Source organism: Terrapene carolina, unplaced genomic scaffold, assembly GCF_002925995.2.
Source record: "Terrapene carolina triunguis isolate 2854851 unplaced genomic scaffold, T_m_triunguis-2.0 Scaffold210, whole genome shotgun sequence".
Taxonomy (NCBI): Eukaryota; Metazoa; Chordata; order Testudines; family Emydidae; genus Terrapene; species Terrapene triunguis.
The window spans coordinates 33041095-33063020 of NW_020664561.1; the positions used below are offsets into that span (position 1 = coordinate 33041095).

The 21926-nt window shown below is 40.4% G+C and overlaps 1 protein-coding gene across 1 annotated transcript in view; it reads left to right on the forward strand.

Annotated features, from left to right (window-relative positions):
* The window catches only part of LOC113407210 (dihydropyrimidine dehydrogenase [NADP(+)]), a 602627-nt gene that overhangs the window by 270628 nt on the left and 310073 nt on the right, over window positions 1-21926 (forward strand). The gene's annotated exons all lie outside the window — the stretch shown is intronic.

A 21926-nucleotide genomic window follows, 5' to 3' on the forward strand; every position in this document is an offset into this window, starting at 1 on the left:
ATGTTATGCCCCCATTGGGTGAGATTCTCCACATACCAGGCCCTTTATGCTGAGCAGAGGGGCTATAAAAGGGGGCATAGAATTCCCCTGGTGCAGAAACTGAGGAAGACAGCCACATGCTGATTTCTGAGGACCCCTTCTACAGCCTTATAGGGTGTGGGAGAGGTGTGCTGGGATAGGAGTAGGGTGACCCGATAGCAAGTGTGAAAAATTGGGACAGGGGGTGGGGGGTAATTGGCACCTATAAAAGCCCCAAATATTGGGACTGTCCATATAAAATCGGCACATCTGGTCACCCTAGATAGGAGAGAGGTAGTGCTGTCTAACTTAAACACAGGGCTACTCCAACCCCTGGAGTAGCCAAAAATCATGAGGGCTCAAAGGTATTTTAAAGCCACCTTAGCCTTATTCCCTGAGTCTGTGAGTTCTCACTTATTTATGGCAGTGGGAGTTTTGTGTAAGTATGGAAGATTGGGACCTTAACTGGCAACTTTTATGTGCCAGGGAGTATGAGACAGTCAAATGTAGAATTTAATGTATACATTCTGCGGGTGTTCAGAAAAGCTCCTGTTGGGTGCATTGTTCTAAAGTAGGGGTTGCTCTATAGAAGCAGTTCTGAAACTATGGGGTGGGCCTCCCAAGGGAGGGATGAGCTGTGTGCATTTTTTCTTAAAAGAGCTCCTGCTGTCAGCCTGGGTGGCTGGGGTTCATGCATAAGGGCTGTGCACACCCAGGAGGTGGGGGGATGGGATAAAGGGGACAGCTGGAGCGCCACTGCCCCGGGGCTGTCAGCCAGAGCCCCACTGCCCAGGCTCCCTTCTTCCCCCCCCTTCCATCCCCCAAATCCCTCACCAGGAGGTGGCAGCAGGGCTCCACCTGTCAGCCCCGGGGTGGCAGCAGCATCACAGAAGTCAGGGTGGCAATGGGGCACTAAGTCTGCTGTGAAAAGTGATATTGACAAATATCACTTTTCACATTACCACCCTGACTTCTGAACTGCAGCTTGCACGGCACTGCCCTCAGAGCTGGGCACCTGGCCAGCAGCCGCTGCTATCCGCTCTGCCTTCAGAGCAGGGCAGCAGTATATTTACTTATGTTGGGGATGGCGCAAGTGACTACAGACACAAAGGGGGGCATGATCAAATAAATCTGAGAACCACTGCTCTACAGTTAAGGTTGAAGTTGGCCTCACAGAACAAATCTGATTTTTTTAAGCCTCTACTTCTAAAAACTCCAGAAAAATCATCCCAAAATTCCATATGCCAAATATTCTTAAAATAGATTTTTTTTCTGGGAGGTCTGATAAAAACTTTAACAAATTTTTTTTTTATAATTATCAGATGAAATCATGACTCCAGTGAAGTCACAAGATTCAGTAGAGCCAGGATTTCACCCACAGTGTTCTGAAAATTTACCTAAAAGGGCTCCACACAGGTGCAAGAGTCTGCCCATATCCAATGCATTGAAGGATTGGACCCTTAGTTTTCAATGTAATAAAAGTCTTTCCATGCATTGACCTTGTCCCTAATCCTACTAAAGTACAGAGACACTCCCCACCCCAGCCACTTCTGGATACTTTCTACAGTCTGCAGGAATGAGGCCCCGTTTGATGGGCCTTGTAAGATCTGTATGGACAGAGGTCTCTAACCACATTTAAAACTTTTGGTGCTCATTCCAAAAACTGGGAAATATGCAAACGGAACTCTTAGTTTAAAAAGAAGTAAGGAAAGAAGTTTGCTGCTTTGTTGTTCAGAAATCATATTACTTAGTTTAAAAAAATTCATTTGTTTAAAGAAATATAAAATATTAGTATATCTGAAAATTGCCATTAAGGTGAAGCTGTGTGTCCTAATGCAGTGGTTCTCAACAAAGGGTATGTATACCCCTGGGGATATGCAGAGGTCTTCCAGGGGGTACATCAACTCATCTAGATATTTGCCTAGTTTTACAACAGGCATAAAGCACTACATAAAAAGCCACTATTGAAGTCAGTGCAAGCTAAAATTTCATACAGACCATGACTTGTTTATACTGCTCTATATACTATACACTGAAATGTAACTATAATATTTATATTCCAATTCATATTTTTTGTAATAATATGGTAAAAATGAGAAAGTAAGCAATTTTTCAGCAATAGTGTGCTGTGACACTTTTGTATCTTTGTCTGATTTTGTAAGCAAGTAGTTTTTAAGTGAAGTGAAACTTCGGGTATGCAAGAGACATCCGACTGCTGAAGGGAGTACAGTAGTCTGAAAAGGTTGAGAGCCATTGTTTTAGTGGACAGAGCAGTAGACTGGGACTTTGGAGATGTGGATTCTAGTCCCAGTTCTGCCACTGGCCTGCTGTGTGACTTTGAGAAAGTCATTTCACTTTTCTGTGCCCCAGTTTCCCCATGTGTAAAACGGGAACAGTAGTACTTACCATATATTGATAAAGCACTATGGAAGCATTAAGTGGTATTATTATTAGGGATCAGCCTGTTTCTTGATTGTGTATAATCCTTCATCCTTCACTTCAACCAAATTATGGTGTCCACCCAAACTTAACTTCTAGCCCCAAATTTGCAAAATTATGTGCTAAGGTCAAAATAACAAATTGACAGGAAAATCATGCAAAATGGGATTTTATAAAGGGGAACAATTGCCAGTAATCTAATAATTTCTAACTGTTAGCAATCATAATGATGATAATAAATGTGATATCTTGTTGCTTCCATTGTTCCATTTTCTTTGTATTGTCAAAGAGTTATGTTCATAAGGGTATAGGGTTTCTGTTTTCAGAAATGAAGTTTTAATAATTTAAAATGGAAAAAGATATATCTTCCATAGTGGCTAATATAAAATTATTACAGCATTTCAAATATGACAGAATATATCTTTGCTTACATGTTTATATATTACTTATGGGACGGAGAAGAGAGTTTTGAAATGGATCTTACTGTATTTTAGAAGACAAGTCTGATTTTCTTCCCTTTAATTCTAGGAGAAAAAGTATTTTTCTCCTTTTATAACACACTTCAGAATTCCTTGTAGTAAAATCTGCTGCACAGTAGGGGATTCCATATTTCTAACAAGCATCCAGTAGTAGTAAGGGTCAGGGACTAACCAGTGAATAAAAGTCAAAACTCAAACCGAAGTGCCTTTCCTGGTTAGCACTGGCCACTTATAGAAACTGATAATGTTTGATTAATGAGCGGCAGCCTTGCAGCGGGTGAAAACATCTGTAAGAAATGATTTATTATTTCACAGGTATTGGAAGCTTGCCATATCTTGCAGATTTAACTATGTGTGCCTGAATAAAATAAATGAGATGCAACATGTGAAAAATGAAAACACATTACTTGTAAAGGATGTGTCACAAGCAGAATATTTTTGTTCAAGTACACTTTGTCATGGGGATTTTTAATGTTGTTCTGAATACAAATCATTTAACTGGTTCATAAAATCAACTCAGTTGGAATTCTTGCATCTATCATCCAAGACAGAAATGAGGGTTAAACTTAATGTGGTGTAACTTCCCTTAAATGTTCATATTTTGCATTATATACAACTATTGAAATTACACATATTGTCAAAAAAGCTTCTCTTTAAAAAATATATTAGAAGTGAGAAACTGCACTGATGTAATGTTAAGGTTGAAGTCAGGAAAACTCAGACTTAGGGTTCCACAGCAACCTTTGTTCTATGCTTTTGTGGCTATGTGTTACAGCACACTATGCTTGCCACATGATGGGGCCTGAGTGTCCACTAAGACTCAGATAAATCAAAGGTTCACTGAAGGCAATAAAGTTACACTGATGTTAAATTGGTGCAAGTCCGAAGGGAGAATCAGACCCATTATTGCGTTGTGCATGCTACCTTATTTCATGACAAAATAATATACTGTACTATGGTATAATTCAAGTGATACACCTGTTCCTGCAGGAAGACTATGCTAATTGGTTTAATTTTGTACTGATTTATATTTATGTGGCACCTTTTGCTTTAACTTTAAATGTCTACAGTGCTTTCCTGTGGATAAGTTGGGAGATCAACTAATGAGATTTCCTACTGCAGTGTATGCATACAAGAGAAGAGATTAAAGGAACCTTAACTCCAGTTGTCCTGACTTTTGTGTAATTTAACTCCTACTGTTTCATTAATGTAGTTGCTTATTCTCAATTTATTTTAAGAAAACAAGTAATTAAAAATTGGAAAAAATACTGTGTTTCAATAAGGGTGAAATTCTGCTCTCCCTGCACAAAGCTATACTAAATGGACTGTATGTGTGGAATTGAGCAGGGGCTGGGAGATGTGGGTTTCACTTCCCTTAACACTAGAACTAGTCTCTTCCACTGATGCTGTTTCAGGCTATGGGCTGGAATAGTGGCCTGATCCTTTCCACACTCTCCCTGTTGTGCAAGCACAGATGCAGTGTCCCTTCCTTGCCCTGTCCCTACTGGGCTTCTTCCACATTGGCCTATTAAGAGCTGTTGTGGAGCCTTCTTCCATAAAGCACAGGATGGTTCAGATCTGCCACCTCCACGAGGCTGGCCTGCACCTCCAAAAATGGCAATGCATTGGGCAGCTGCACGGGGATGAACTTCATCCTTTGGGTTTAGTTATTTTAGTCATTCAGCCTTTGTTTGGGGGAGAGATTTTGGCAGTGATGAAAAGAAACATCTTCCTGTAGCCCAACCACAGTGCTCAGCAGTGCTATAGAACTGAGTGAACCACTTTAAATTACACCCAAAGTTTTTTTTGTAAGGTGAAGCAGGAACTATATTAATGCTTCTCATTCAGATTCGTGACCAAAGAGGCCAGATTTAGAACAAACATTTAGGTTCAACAGTGGGGTAGGCTTTCTCAGCCTTGTGCTTCATCATTCAGCCAATATGTGCATTTTTACCCACTAATGCAAACCCTGTTATGTCTCATTGCTATATACGAGTTTATTTTGCCCATACAGTAACTTTTAATATGTTTCTCTTGGGGGCGGAGGTGTCCAAAGCTATGTTTTTATTATCTAGTTCAGTCAGCCCTTAAGGGGTAGACCGTGCCTAGACTGAGCACTGGGCAAGGGATGGTGGATAAACCATACCATCTCACAAGTTGTTTGGAAGGCAATATGCTTCAGAGATGCTCCTGCCAAGGCACAAATACTTCTTCCTTTCCCCTGGGAGGAAAGTTACTCCAGTCCTTGAAACGGTGGAGCGTACTTCTGCTCCTCGTGCCTGGCTAGTGACTGGGAGTAGACCAAGGCTCTGCCTTCTTGCTCAGAACAGGAAGTATTCAGAGACCATGGTCTGCACTCCACAGCAAACCCAGACCCAGTATTTGGATAGGTCTCACTCAGTTGAGCAGTGGACTTTAATCCCCCTTGCTCTTCTGCTCAGACAAATAAAACAAGGGCGTCATCTAACTCTATGTCAAAAGTGAGTGTTTGAAATATTTTTTCTGAGGGCAGGGTGCTGACCTCTTACATTGGGATGAATTGGTAGCTGGACAGTGGGCTGAACAGTTGCAGAGACAGATCTTCATGGAAAAGGACAAAATGGTTGGGTGAAAAATCTGATTACGTTTACAAAGAATGTGTCCGTTTATTAATATTACATACTGTAATGGGTTGCCCCCCAGAGGACACCACCTGGTGTGCTGAGATACCGCTGAGCCTGCCTGTTATGCCAGCCTGGGCACCTGTCTTGCTGAACCAGGCTATTAAACCTCCTCCAGCACACACACAGGCAGGGCCACTCCCAACTGCAGAACGATAGAGACACTGAGATCAGCTCTGGGAAGACTCAGCTTAAGGGACTTGCCGCAGCACTCAGGTGTCCACCTCCCTTGGAGTGCAGACCCAAAGATACATTATGAAATCCACCTCCTCCCGCAATGTGAAGGAAGATATTCACAGACTCTTACCCCTCCCCCACTCCACCCAATTATGAATTGTACTCACAGGGTTGTATTATAAACAAGAAATAAGTTTGACTACAAAAGGTGAATATTAAGTGAATATAAGCGATAACAGAACAAAGCAGATTACTGAGCAAATAAAATGAAATATGCAAGCTAAACTCAATATACTTAAGAAACAGGTGACAAAATATAGTTTCTTACCCTAAAAGTTATTTTAGGCAGATTGCAAAGTTTCTGTGATTTAGGGTTCCAGTTATATTTCTTTTCAGACTGGACCCCTGTTTCAGTCTGGACTCCCCCCTTGCCTTCCCTTCAGGTGTCTTTAGCAATTTTTCTTCTTGGGCAGAAAGCCATGGAGAGGAGGAGTCCTGTTTGCCTTCCTCGCCACCCTTAAATAAGATTTACATAAGGCAGGAATCCTTTGTTTCCCACACTTGACCCCCTTCCCTTTCAGTGGAAAGTTACAAGAATTCCCAGATAATGTTTAGTATCAGGTGACAAGACCACCTGACCTAGTAGTGTCACAGTTACATCCCCGGATTCCTCCCAGGAGGGAGAGACAGTAGTATCTTCATGGTCTTGTTGTTCCTTCCTGATGGCCCATCAAATCTAATGGCCTGTCGTCCGGTGGGTGTCTTCCCAATACACACCCAGTTGTATTTGTTACATAGTCCATATTCCTAACTTTAGATACAGAAATGATACATGCATACAAATTAGATAATCACATTCAGTAAATCATAACCTTTCCAATGATACCTTACAAGACTCATCTTGCATAAAGTATATCTCAGTTATGTCATATCCATAGTATAACCATATTTCCATAAAGAATATGGATTGTAATATCACACATACCCTCTCTATATTGACCTGTTGAAGGGCCATAGGATTTAGAGTTTTGTTAGCAGAATGACCTACCAGTGAATATTGATTGCAGTATGTTTGGGTATTTAGGGAGAATTCTGTTTAGGAAAATTTTGTTTGTGATCCTGTTAGATTTATAATTCCAAGTCCTTATTTTCTCCAAACAGACTTGTAGCTGCTTTTCTCTTCACGTTGTTCTAATCTTACAGGTTCCTCTACAGTGGGAGCCAAATAGGGTAGGGAAAAAAAGGCCTTTTCATCTTCGATTCTCCTTCTGTGACATCTGTAGTATACTGCATATTTATAGATATAAAAATAAAAGAGGAACTTCATCTTTCCTCAGTCCATGCCTTCAGCCAGTTCTTTGGATTCATGAGTTATACCTCTCAGCTTTGAGGTATAAACATAAGTTCATATCAAAGTTGGTTTCTCTTCTCCCTGGGCATTAGAAGTCATTTTTCTAAGATGTTCTACGCAGTTTAAGCAATTATGAGAGCAGTGGACATCTGGTTTTACTGTCCCAGGTTTTGATAAAGTAGCACTCCATCAGTGATAACAATACCTTTCATTTAAAATGGAAGCCGCAACCTGAGTATGCTGAAGTAGTGACCATTCAACCTACAAGTTGAGTGCAATTATAGTATTATGCCAACTATGAGGTTTTGGGAGTATTTCTGCAGCAGGTGTTCACCCACAGAACATATGGAATAACTGCTTTACACTAATGTCTTCTGAATTCTAGCAGTGTCCTAACCCTTGTAAATTTTGAACAGAGATGAATTAGGTAGTCATAGTTTACAGCAGTGCCGTGCAGTTGTTCCTATAATTTAATTTAAGAACCAAGTTGAAGCCATCAGAAGCAAAGACTAGGAAAAGGGCAGGGGAGGTCGCGGTTCAGCACAGAAGGACCTTGGAAGCCTATTCCAGTGCTTAACTATCCTTATAGTTAGCAAAGTATTTTTTTTTCTAATATCTAGCCTAAATCTTCCTTGCTGCAGATTGAGCCTGTTACTTCTTTTCCTACCTCCAGTGGACATGAAGAACAATTGATCACAGTCCTCTTTATAAGTAATGTGTTTAAAATACTTTGCGTTCCTTGCATTCAAGAACTGACTGGCTTCCAGTTTGTTTTCCCAATGCAATTTAAAATTCTAGATGTAACCTATAAAGGCCTAACAGACTGGGGTTTCTATACCTGCAAGACCACCTCTTGACTTTTGTGATTCTGCATCAGCTGTCATTAGCAGATGTGCTTGTGCTAATAGGGCCTTGGTTTAAATATAAAGGGTCTGAAGGCATGGTTCTTCAGTAAGGGGTCCTTGACTTTCGATCTTGCTTCTACTGCTAGATCTCCAGAGTCCAAATCCTTCACCTTCAGACTGGGAGTCAATGTGCAGGAGAAGAAGAGAAGTGCATGGGTGGGCCCCATTAAAATCAGTGGGGCTCCATGGAATTTAAGGGTCATCTCATGTGGTTTAGTGACAGGTTTAGGGCCTAAATGGAGAAGAGGAGATGTTACGATTATTTTAAGTGGGCCTCTTGTGAGGCAAAGTAATCTCTGCTTTATCTCTGTGATAGGCACAGCTCAGCACAACCTGCATGCACATGGTACACATGAGGTAACAATTTTGTTTTTCTTTAACAAAAAAGAAAACCACCTTGTTGCACTGGATAGCTGAAAGAAATCACCTTTCATGAGACAATTATGACGTTTATTCATTCAATGGAGCAAAAACATCTTTATAGTAAATAATCTTGGGGGCTTAATAAAACACTGACAGTCTTTCTACCATCAATTCAATAATGTTTCAATTTCAAACACTTAAGAAAAAACTCTAGACCTATTTTATTCAATTGGCAGGGCCTTAAATGTCTGTTTTTATTGGTCTTAATGATTATACCTTCCCACTGAACTCAGGCTTGTTAACTTTTTGCAACAACTACTTATGCTAGGATCAGGTTAGGCATAGAAATGTTGAATGCTGAGGCCCTATGAAAAGAAGATCTTGGTTTTGTGAGGATCTAATGAGACTTGCAAATATGGCATTGATTTTTTTAGCAGGCTTGTCTTTGAGCACCTTTTTGAAAGAAATCTATGCAATGCCATCACATTTCAAATCACTATAAAGAATCTAAATTAAAGCTATACAGAGTTTAAAATCTATATTATTATAACACTGTTAGGAGCAAGATTGTGCCTATCGTATGTAAGCAGAAATAGGAGGGAACAAGGAGTCTCTCTCATACTTGCACTCATATACAGGGGTCAAGCTGACACAGCACCAGAAGTGTTGACTGGGTGCAGAGGGGAATGGGTCCTGTACATTCCTGAAGAGTGGGGTAGCAGCTGTGCTTCCCAGATCTCCAAGGGTTTGTGGCTGCTTTGAGCTCAGTGTCTCATGGAACTCTTGATGGATCCATGTGCTACCTCATCACCCCCATGTAGACTGTGCCTTAAAGGCATTGTGAAGCCTGAAGATTGTGATACAGTCTAGCAGAAAACAGGTAATTCAAAGTTAAAAGGCCAAATTCAGCCTTCACATGTGTGTGCAGAGCTCCCAGCCTTGAATGTTGCACCTGCATCCAAATTTAGCCCAAGGCTCAACTCGAGTTGTAGTGGATAAAAGGCAGAATAGTCGGCAGGGGTGGACTGGAGGATGCAAACAGCATGGACCATAACCTCTGTAAAACCACAAAACTCTTCACCATTTTTTCCCTTTAGTTTATCATAATTACAGTTATGCTTCTTTATTTCCTCTCTTCACCCAGACCTTGCTCTAGGTGTGGGAGAGACATCCAGCCAGCAGCAAAATTCATCCTGGGAATGTGGAAGGTATGCCCCAGCAGGAATCCCTTTCATTTTCATTTCTATAGAATGAGACAGTTCTGATGCCATCAGATTCTTATCCTGTGATCCTTGCAAATATTGTGCAGATTCTTCTCTCTCCCTCCCCATAAGCCAGGGAGATCTTCTCTGGTGTGTGTGTGTGTTTTCCTCCTCCTTCCCCATAAATCAGGGGAGGAGTCTGACAGGATCAAATTTCTTCCTCCACCCCACCCCCTTCAGGGGAGACTGCAGCTGGTGCAGTATTCATCCCCACAGGCAAAGGAAGGGAGCTGATGGCAGGGGTGGATAGGATTCTGAGCAGTAGCTCAAGCCAATGTGTCTTTAGCAGAAAAAGCTGAGCTTACTGATCAGCATTCAGCTCAGTCTGTCTGCTGTATGTTTAAAATAATTTGGAAAAACTCTGACTGAACACGTGTTGGAGCCACTTTTCACATTTTAATTATACAACATTATGGCCTAATCACATGCCAAATAGAACATTTTAAATCAAAGTTGTGGCTGTTTTAAATTATAAGAGTGCAAAAAAGCTTCCTGAACTGCTTTTCACTTTAGAATATTTTTACAATAGCCAAAATGATTTACTCTTTCTACATTGGGGTGGGACGGGGGTGAACACATTTTTTTCTGAAACTTTTGTCATGTTTCAATCTGGATGCATTTTTAACCTGACAATAAAACAGATGTAGGACTTAATCCTACAAGCATATATGCACTTAAGTAACCTCACTTCTGTGAGTATTCTCATTGAAGTCAATGGAATTACTCACAAAAGTAAGGACTATGCCAGCAGTAAGTAATTGCAAGTCTTTTCACCTTGTATCAGAAATGCTGACACAGCCTCAGTTACTGTGTTACATTCCCACAACTGTACAATAGGCCAATATTTTTGAAAGACTGATGATATTTGGTGCTACTTTATTATCATCACAATTTTCTGGCAAAGCAAAAATATAAATCCTGGGTAATAAATTATAATATGCATGCATTACGAACAAACATTTCAGGATAAACTTTATTATGTTGTGTGCTTTAAAATACTGGGCTAGTTTTGTTCACTTTTTTTCTTCAGCAGGGATGAAAGCATATCTATAACAGTATGACTAATTATCTATACATGCATTTTCACTAAATAAACTTAACACAAACCAGCAAGATTGTTTACTTAAGCAGTATAATATTGGGAATGGTAGATACCTCTAGAACATAGGATTACATTGCCAGAATGGCACTATTTATTAAGCTATGATAACACTAATGTTCCTCTTTGATGTATAGCATGTGCGACTTCAGCTGAACTTGTAGAGAGCCTTAAGGATGTTTCATTGAACATTTAGTATGGCAGCAAGCCAGAATACATTTAGCCTAAGCCCAGATGACAGGTTGGTAATGAGGTAGTGATTGATGACCATTGCTTCCTTATGAAAACCTGCTTGATATGCTGGGGGGGAAATGCATTGCCAGCTCTTTTCATTTCACTCCCTCATATATTAGTTATTCTTACAGTAGAAGAGTTACATGGGCTTGTGGTTATTCACTCTTGGCTTCACTGTTAGATGAAAATTGAGCATGAGTGTGAGATTTTTGAAGCACAGCCCTATGACTATATTTATGTGTAATTCAGATCTTAATTTCAAGGGTTTTTATTATCCAAAATATCAGCAATTATGTTACCTATAAAATACATTATAATATTCTTATTACCTCCCTTCTGAATTTTACAAGTTCTATGATTCTCCATCTGTGCCATTTCAAAACATTGCTTTTCTTTTTAATATAACGTGAGAAATTCAGTCCAAACGTTGTAAAACAGCTCGCAAACAAACAAACCTGAAAGAAAGTCTGTTCTTTATTTTCCTTTAGTCCTCTTGATGTTTCTTTTTAATAGCTTTTCATGGTACTTATTCAGCAGGTGGGGCTCAGGTAGGCCATTGGCATCTGTACACCTGGAGGAGGTTATATAAACCCTGTCCTTCTGGCTGGAGCCTCCCCACCCCCACCCCCCCCATGCCTGGAGTAGCAGGAGGGGGGGGGGGGGAAAGCTGTGAGAAGGCAACAGAGCAGCCTGCTGCAGTTACATGGGCGTGAATTTGGTATCTCTACTCACTGTTTGTAAACTGGCAGGCTTGTGGAATTTGGCTAGGAGGGCTGAGACATCCAAAAAGATTAATTTGCATGAATACAAGCATGACCATCTTAATTTTCACACCCTGGGTGGTATCCTTACTCTTGGCAATTGACTGTCTCCTCAGTCATGGCCAGAGCAAATGTATTATTAAGGACATACTAAGAGATGGAGGATTTATTGAGTTTTGGACCATATCTGAAGCAGTGCAATAGCTTTTCTTTAAAGGAGGATTGGATGAGAGTTGGGCCTGAAAGCTGAAATGGTCCATGTTGGTAACTGTCTGTTTTTCAAGTCACTCAGAGTATGAAGTGGGAAGAATTTGAGAGTTGGTGCAGGAAACCAGCAAGGAGACTTTTTAGGTGTGGCTTAGACCTCTGGAACCTCACTTCTTGACAAGTTCTGTCTTAATGCAATGCTAAAAGCACTTTGAAAGGAATTCACTTCAACTCCACTTGAGGACATGAGTGAGCCTTCTCTGAATTTGACACTATGGTCCTTGGTGTCATGGGTACATTGATATAGGCTAATTTGGGTTGTTTACTGAGCTGTACACTTTACAGGAGGATACTGGATTAACAGAACCTTGGTATCAGGTTTTAGTAAGGCTGCTGGAGAGGTGGTCTTGATCAGGATAAACAAAGCTAAGTCACTAAACAAATTTAACCTCTTTTGGGGTAACAAAAGTCCAAATAAATGTTCAGACATATGATTCCTCTGTTCCTCTTGGGCTACCCTTCAGCCCACCTGCTAGACTCAGTTCTCAGCCCATTCTAGACCAGTGCTTCTCAAAGCCAGTCCGCCGCTTGTTCAGGGAAAGCCCCTGGCGGTCCGGGCCGGTTTGTTTACCTGCCCCGTTCGCAGGTTCGGCCGATCGCGGCTCTCACTGGCCGTGGTTCGCCACTCCAGGCCAATGGGAGCTGCGGGAAGCGGTGTGGGCCGAGGGATGTGCTGGCCGCCCTTCCCGCAGCCCCCATTGTCCTGGAGCGGCGAACCATGGCCAGTGGGAGCCGCGATCGGCCGAACCTGCGGACGGGGCAGGTAAACAAACCGGCCCGGTCCGCCAGGGGCTTTCCCTGAACAAGCGGAGGACCGGCTTTGAGAAACACTGTTCTAGACTACATTTAAGGCTTTTCCTGCTCTGTTATAGAATGTAGACCCCCCCAGGCTGCTTTTCCTGGAGTCCTTTTCACAGTCTACCACTCATTGGTGTTCCATCTTCCTGCAGACCCTACCCCCAAAGCCTTCCAAAGGAGCCCAACCTACTCCCTCTAGTTCCTCTCACTGAGTCCTCTCAGCCCTTTCCATGAGGGCCTTTAATCAGTCTAATTCCTGACCCCATTAGTCTCGCCACCTCAATCTGGGAGGCACCTAATTATGGAACAGGCAGGGCTATTTAACCAGGCCTGGCTGGCCCAAGGCTTCCTGTTACACAGCACATCCAGTCACCAGCTCCTGTGTCCTAAGGAGGGGATAAACAGGAAAAGTTAGCACATATATACTTCCTGACAGAGACCTCCATACCCTTTGGATGCTGGAATTGATAGGCATAACTTGTTGGGTTTTTCTTCCAAGCTGTGCTGTATATGCAAACAATCAAATTCTCAACAAATTGGATCCCACTTCATCAAAGGAACCTCAGCAATATGTGCTCTTTGACAGTGCCATGAACTGAAATTTCCTATTCTGAGGTAATTCCCCTCCCAGTGAGGGTACAGTGGCCTGGCACCAGCAGTCCCCACATTGTCTGTAGTTCTTTGATTGGACCAAATTCCAGCCTTCCCCCACTCTTGTAGTACTATGACTCGCCTTTCCAGCCCTTAGTTGTGGTTTTTTAAAAAATTTGGACACTGAGAGGGTGTCAGATCTTCACTTCACCCCAGTGCAGATATATAAATTCCAAAGCCCTATCTAAATAAATTGGGGGAGGCAGATAAACTAATTGCTGGCATCTCTAGGTGGCAGGTGTCCAGTGCAGGTACTTGATCCATAGGGGGTCTGGATCCCTGATAAACTAAAATTGGAAGTTGACTTAGTGGAAGGCATCCTCTAAAGAAGCTGAGGAATAGGGTTAGTTGCTAATGTCAGGTACAGTGAGGAGACAACCTCTTCTCCCCAGCCCATTTACCCTCGTACGGGGGGAGGGCAGTGGGAGCCCAGCAATGGACTGGGAGTGGGGAACTGATAGCTCTTACAGTGGAGGGCTGCCACTATTGTGTAGGTCCCAGATGAGATCTACCAATGAAGTTGCAGCCTAATTAAGCTACATCCCTTGTATCTTTTTCTCTCTTTCTGCATGTCTGTGATAATCATCTTTCATTCTTCATCTCATGCTCAGCCTCTTTGAATATATATGTGCCTACATGGTAAGCTCCTCCAGGAATGTTGTCCTCCTGTTTGTCTGTAAAGTGCCCAAGTAGCACACATTAAGTGCCAGTAAATTAATAAATCTTTATAGCTAAATACCTCCTGCAGCTCATGTGAAATAATTGTTCACAAACTCTCATTTTGTGCTTGTAGCGTCCTCAGGCCAGATGTGTTATCTGAGTGAGAACTGCAGGATTTGTCCTCTCATGTTTAAATCAAACACTTATTTGCTTATGAACACTTTGTTGATTCAGTTAATCAGATGTTTATGGTTCTAAAATGCTACTAATTGAGATGGCTTTCTTTTGTTGCCCACTGACCAGTGACAGGAGTGCACTATGTCTTTTTGATTTTTTTTTTACTCTACCCCTGAAAAACCAATGACATTGAGGGATATGGTGTGGGGAAGGTGCTAATGACCATGTGCTGTTATAGCTTAGCTTGTACACTGAAAAGCATACCTATTTCCTTCAAAATCTGCCTCAAAATTCTGTGTGAAAGGCAAAGCCTCCTCCTTGGTTTGCTGGCATACCAACATACAGGACAAAATCAGCTTCTCATAGTAGATCTCCAGACTCCATAATTAGGGATGAAGACTTAAGAAATGTGTGAGGAGTTGTAGGAACTGAGACCTATGCATGTAAAAACAAGCCAACCCAAACCAACCCCCACCACCTTAGGCCCCAATCACACAAAAACTTTTATGCACATGCTTAACTTTATACACTGTGAGTAGTGCCATTGATTTTAATGGGACTTATAGTGCATAAAGTTAAACATGAGCATAAATTTTTGTGGGGTCAGTTCCTATTTTATTATAGAAAAGTGGTCGTTAGTTAACACTGCTTAGAATCTTCACTTCCTATGCCCAGAGGACCCCTATGTGGCAAGCAGAGGCAACTGCAAACAATGCGTGAGATCTTCTCTGATGGCATCAGGCTTGAAAAAGCTCACTGCACACTTCCCTACTATTTGGCAACCCATTGCAGACATTGCCATGTGGTGGTGTAGAGCATTTTTACATTTAGCCATTTCCATAGCCATTTACTACAGAGATTTTTTTTCATGAATGGATGGCATGATACAAAATTCTGTAGCTCATTTTTATCTGTATAATAAACTTTTTTGGAGATCTTTGCCCATTTCACACATTTTTACTACAAAGGGAAGCTGGTAAGCATTAGTCCCATCTTTAATACAGTGTGAGTGGTTGGACTTTTGGTGGCCAACAAATGAAAAGTCTGTTTTTCTTCCGTTTGTGCCAGTGTGATGTCAATTTCCTACAGTGGTGTTACAACACAAGGGAATAAACAAAGCACTTTCCAACTCCAGTGGTAATTAGGGGCTGCTCTCTAACATGTGGGGGTACTATGACTGTTCCCAGAAAATGAGAATCTTTGATCCCCAGTGAGAAGATATCAACATCCATCCTGTAATGTTACATCTTTGAGACTTGGTGCATGAAGGTTGAACCAAAGTATAATATCAACACTGCTCTTTCCCACTGAAGTTTGCCTCATCCACTCTGGCTTTTAGTACTGCAGCTAGTTTCCAGGCCTTGAGAAGGTCATGAGGTTGTGGTGTTTTCTAATATATTGTGGGTAGTTTCAAAAATTAGACCTATATCAAAATACAAAGCTTATTCCCATCCAATCTGAAGCTTGACTTTTATTAATAAATTGTCTATCAATTTTGCCACCGTGCTTTGTTTTCTTACTGGAGAATAAACTTACAGTTTACTTCACTAGCAAAGTTTTGATAAGTCTGAAAACAGACTTAACCTGTAGTGCTTTATTTAAGTTTTACTAGGGCAATGATAAAGCTGAGAAATAAGAAAATACTTACATAAGAACATAAGAAAGGCCGTACCGGGTCAGACCAAAGGTCCATCTAGCCCAGTATCCTGTCTGCCGACAGTGGCCAATGCCAGGTGCCCCAGAGGGAGTGAACCTAACAGGCAATGATCAAGTGATCTCTCTCCTGCCATCCATCTCCACCCTCTGACAGACGGAGGCTAGGGACACCATTCCTTACCCGTCCTGGCTAATAGCCATTAATGGACTTAACCACCATGAATTTATCCAGTTCTCTTTTAAACGCTGTTATAGTCCTAGCCTTCACAACCTCCTCAGGTAAGGAGTTCCACAAGTTGACTGTGTGCTCTGTGAAGAAGAACTTCCTTTTATTTGTTTTAAACCTGCTGCCTATTAATTTCATTTGATGACCCCTAGTTCTTTTATTATGGGAATAAGTAAATAACTTTTCCTTATCCACTTTCTCCACATCACTCATGATTTTATATACCTCTATCATATCCCCCCTTAGTCTCCCCTTTTCCAAGCTGAAGAGTCCTAGACTCTTTAATCTCTCCTCATATGGGACCCGTTCCAAACCATTAATCATTTTAGTTGCCCTTTTCTGAACCTTTTCTAGTGCCAGTATATCTTTTTTGAGATGAGGAGACCACATCTGTACGCGGTATTCGAGATGAGGGCGTACCATCGATTTATATAAGGGCAATAATATATTCTCAGTCTTATTCTCTATCCCCTTTTTAATGATTCCTAACATCCTGTTTGCTTTTTTGACCGCCTCTGCACACTGCGTGGACATTTTCAGAGAACTATCCACAACGACTCCAAGATCTTTTTCCTGACTACTTGTAGCTAAATTAGCCCCCATCATATTGTATGTATAGTTGGGGTTATTTTTTCCAATGTGCATTACTTTACATTTATCCACATTAAATTTCATTTGCCATTTTGTTGCCCAATCACTTAGTTTTGTGAGATCTTTTTGAAGTTCTTCACAGTCTGCTTTGGTCTTAACTATCTTTAGCAGTTTAGTATCATCTGCAAACTTTGCCACCTCACTGTTTACCCCTTTCTCCAGATCATTTATGAATAAGTTGAATAGGATCGGTCCGAGGACTGACCCTTGGGGAACACCACTAGTTACCCCTCTCCATTCTGAGAATTTACCATTAATTCCTACCCTTTGTTCCCTATCTTTTAACCAGTTCTCAATCCATGAAAGGACCTTCCCTTTTATCCCATGGCAGCTTAATTTACATAACAGCCTTTGGTGATGGACCTTGTCAAAGGCTTTCTGGAAATCTAAGTACACTATGTCCACTGGATCCCCCTTGTCCACATGTTTGTTGACCCCTTCAAAGAATTCTAATAGATTAGTAAGACACAATTTCCCTTTACAGAAACCATGTTGACTATTGCTCAACAGTTTATGTTTTTCTATGCGTCGGACAATTTTATTCTTAACTATTGTTTCGACTAATTTGCCTGGTACAGACATTAGACTTACCAGTCTGTAATTGCCAGGATCATCTCTAGAGCCCTTTTTAAATATTGGCGTTACATTAGCTAACTTCCAGTCATTGGGTACAGAAGCTGATTTAAAGGACAGGTTACAAACCTTAATTAACAGTTCCTCAACTTCACATTTGAGTTCTTTCAGAACTCTTGGGTGAATGCCATCTGGTCCCGGTGACTTGTTAATGTTAAGTTTATCAATTCCAAAACCTCCTCTCGTGACACTTCAATCCGTGACAGTTCCTCAGATTTGTCACCTACAAAAGCCAGCTCAGGTTTGGGAATCTCCCTAACATCCTCAGCCGTGAAGACTGAAGCAAAGAATCCATTTAGTTTCTCTGCAATGACTTTATCGTCTTTAAGCGCTCCTTTTGTGTCTCGATCATCAAGGGGCCCCACTGGTTGTTTAGCAGGCTTCCTGCTTCTGATGTACTTAAAAAACATTTTGTTATTACCTTTGGAGTTTTTGGCTAGCCGTTCTTCAAACTCCTGATTGGCTTTTCTTATTACATTCTTGCACTTAATTTGGCAGTGTTTATGCTCCTTTCTATTTGCCTCACTAGGATTTGACTTCCAGTTTTTAAAGGAAGTCTTTTTATCTCTCACTGCTTCTTTTACATGGTTGTTAAGCCACGGTGGCTCTTTTTTAGTTCTTTTACTGTGTTTCTTAATTTGGGGTATACATTGAAGTTGGGCCTCTATTATGGTGTCTTTAAAAAGCGCCCACGCAGCTTGCAGGGATTTCACTCTAGTCACTGTACTTTTTAACTTCTGTTTAACTAACCCCCTCATTTTTGCATAGTTCCCCCTTTTGAAATTAAATGCCACAGTGTTGGGCTGTTGAGATGTTCTTCCCACCACAGGGACATTGAATGCTATTGTATTATGGTCACTATTTCCAAGCGGTCCTGCTATAGTTACCTCTTGGACCAGCTCTTGCGCTCCACTCAGGACTAAATCTAGAGTTGCCTCTCCCCTTGTGGGTTCCCTTACCAGCTGCTCCATGAAGCTGTCATTTAAAGTATCGAGAAATTTTATCTCTGCATTTCGTCCTGAAGTGAAATGTTCCCAGTCAATATGGGGATAATTGAAATCCCCCATTATTATTGAGTTCTTAATTTTGATAGCCTCTCTAATTTCCCTTAGCATTTCATCATCACTATCACCGTCCTGGTCAGGTGGTCGATAATAGATCCCTAATGTTATAGTCTTATTAGAGCATGAAATTTCTATCCATAGAGATTCTATAGAACATGCGGATTTGCTTAAGATTTTTACTTCATTTGATTGTACATTTTCTTTCACATATAGTGCCCTCCCTCCCCCCCGCACGACCTGTTCTGTCCTTCCGATAAATTTTGTACTTTCTCCAAAGCAGCTTGAAGCAGACAAAACTCTGAGCTCTAAGCCCCAAGACAAGCAGCCGTTGAGAGTCTTGTTAGTTTCAAGCTGCTGCTGAAACAATGTTGGTAGTATGTGCACAGAAAGAGAAGAGAGACAGAAAGGGAAGACGTGGAGAGAGAGAGAATTGGAAAGCGAGAAAAGAGATAAATAAGCGGGATACACAAAGGAGGTAGATGAAAAAAATCAGGACCACAAGGAAATGAAGCTCAAGAAATCGAAGTAAAAAGAAAGAAAAGTTGGATACAGCAGAATGCAGCAAGAGAAAAAACAGAATTATGTGCATACAGAAAATTAACACTGAAAAACATAAGTAATACTTAGAAACAAACAAAAATGGAAGTAATGAAAATGTAATGCAGAAAGCTCATATAACTATTTTGGCTACATTTTTCAAGACTTTCTTCCCTGGAAAGTGAGTAAAACATGTTATATGAATAAAATGTGTGCAGATCTTTTAATACTGAAAGTAAACCTATCTACTTAATTTGGTGTATAAAATAGGTGTATAATATTTATAACATAGGTAAAATAATTGTTTTAATAAAGTTTAAGTATCTCCTGAATCTCTCTCCTGGCCAATATGCTATTATTACAGCTGGTTGAAAAATGGAAACAAAAATCTGTGCAAAATTGGTCAATTTTTATTTTTTTGTAAAAATTCCTACCAGCTCTACTTGCATAGAGTCATTGTTTTGATTCTTTTCTCCTAAGTGTAGTATTGAATATTTATTTTCATTGAGCTGCTGGTGCCATTTACCAGTCAATATAGTACTTACTGTGGTTTGCTTGCTATGATTTGTTTATTTTTTGTCCTTAAAAAATGAAATCATCCCTCTCTATATCCAGTAGGTACTTGTTTCCATATTAATTAGTGAGGATTAATTTGGAATGAGTTTTCATATTAAAGTCGGTACAATTGTATGTTGATATATTTTTATATCATCAGAAATGAATATTTCAGATATCAGTGAGGTACTTATTCTAGATTGAATTCATAGGCCCTACACTTTTAAAAAGTTCGAGCACATGGAGCCCTAAACCCCTGTGATGTCCCTAATGAAATCAATAGAACTCTGGAAGAGAGTGTTTGTATGAGTGGATCCTTTTGCAAGATCAAGGTTATAGATTACTTGGCATGAAGAACTACAGTGGAAAACTATTGCACTGTTTTTGTTTGTTTGTTTGTTTGTTTTCTGGTACTGGTGAAATAATCTGATTTTTTATGAAAGCTTCTTTCAGAGTTCATAGACCTAGTATATTCAGAAAGGTACTATTCATTTGCATTTTTCCTCCAATCTTGCTTATCTTTGTCAGAGATAGTGTCCTCCATTTCTTACCTCTTCTCTTCTATCTCTTGTATAGCATTTTCATTATATTTATGTATTTTATCATTATATCTTTAAAATAATCCATAAAAGCCACAAGCTGAGAGACTTGTTCTTCGGGATACACACTTTGTCAACCCAAAGAACAAAAATTTCCATTTGAACTATCCATGCCAGTCAATATCTTTTATTTCAAATTTTCACAAAATTTCAAAAGTCACAATTAAGGTTGTTAAGTGAAATTCAAGAAAAGACCTACCATTAAACATATAATTAAAACCCCCAAATATTAAAAACTATGTAAATCACAAGCAAAGGTTATAATTAACAATGATAATACCAACATTAATATCAAATTCACATACAGAGATCATTAAACAGAAGTCTCAATGCCCAGCGCCCAGCACCCAAACAATTTTATCTCTGCCTCTTTAATTGAACACTTCAAACTACAAAGTGTAACTGCCACAGATTTGGGAATGTAGGTGCCACAGTACTACTACTACTACTAGTAGTAAAAATAATTTGCCGGTGACATGGGAAAGCAGACGCATTACATTTCTATATGCACGACTAGCATGTCCTGAAGAGTAGATCTCCCAGATCCATGGGGCTACAGTGCAGGACCTTCAATCTATTCCAGTAAGGGGTGCTCAAACTCTTCCCTCTTCCTGCCCAATGAAACAATTTGGGAGAAAATTCCATATGGATAAACCTCACATTCTGTTCCCTTAGTCCTCTCCTGAGGTAAGGGGTGATCTTTCCCTCAATTAATTTCCCCTTTAAAAAAAAAACTGTTTAAAAGTAACTAAATTCGACCCTTGATTACACCTGTACAATAGTACTGAACATAATAGAAGTGCAGTGGCATCAATGAAGGATGAATTTAGAATAAGTATAAAGGCAAAAATCTTTCAAGAGACAACATACCAAATTTGAACAACTTGAAATGGTCAGACCTGGAAAAGCTTGTCTTTCAGATTATAAATAAATAGCTTGGTGAGTAATAAAAAATATAATAATATAAAAAGAAGAGTCCATGTTTGCTATAGGTTATTAAATATATAGGTTACAAAAGTTCACTAAACATATTCATAGAGTGGTACATGCTGTTGCTTGGACTTGTGGAAAAGGGAGATTAATCAAGGGTCACTGTTGGATTTTCTGTATTGATAAACTCAGGTTGGAAAGAAACAATGACTGGGCTCCTGGCCTCATCACATGGGGTGGCCCTTTAGCTTTTGAAAGAAAGAGCTGACCAGGCCTCTTTTATATGCCCCTTTGAGCCCCGCCCCTGCAGAGTCATTGCACTCAGCGCCCCCTTGGGTTCTTTCAATTAATTACTCAGACTAAATTGATTCAATACATAAGACAGCAGGGCACAGATTATCCAACAAGTTCTTTGAATGTATTGGAGACAATTTTTTATTTCAGGAGGTGGAGAAAGTTCCTAGTGGAGAGGCTGTTCTAGATTTTATTTTGACAAATGGGGAGGAACTGGTTGAGAATTTGAAAGTGGAAGGCAGCTTGGCTGCAAATGATCATGAAATGGTAGAGTTCATGATTCTAAGGAATGGTAGGAGGGAGAACAGCATAATAAAGACAATGGATTTCAAGAGGGAAGACTTTAGCAAACTCAGGTAGTTGGTAGGTGAAATCCCACGGTAAGCAAGTCTAAGGGGAAAAACAATTGAAGACAGTTGGCAGTTTTTGAAAGAGACATTATTAAGGGCACAAGAGCAAACTATCCCACTGCGAAAGATA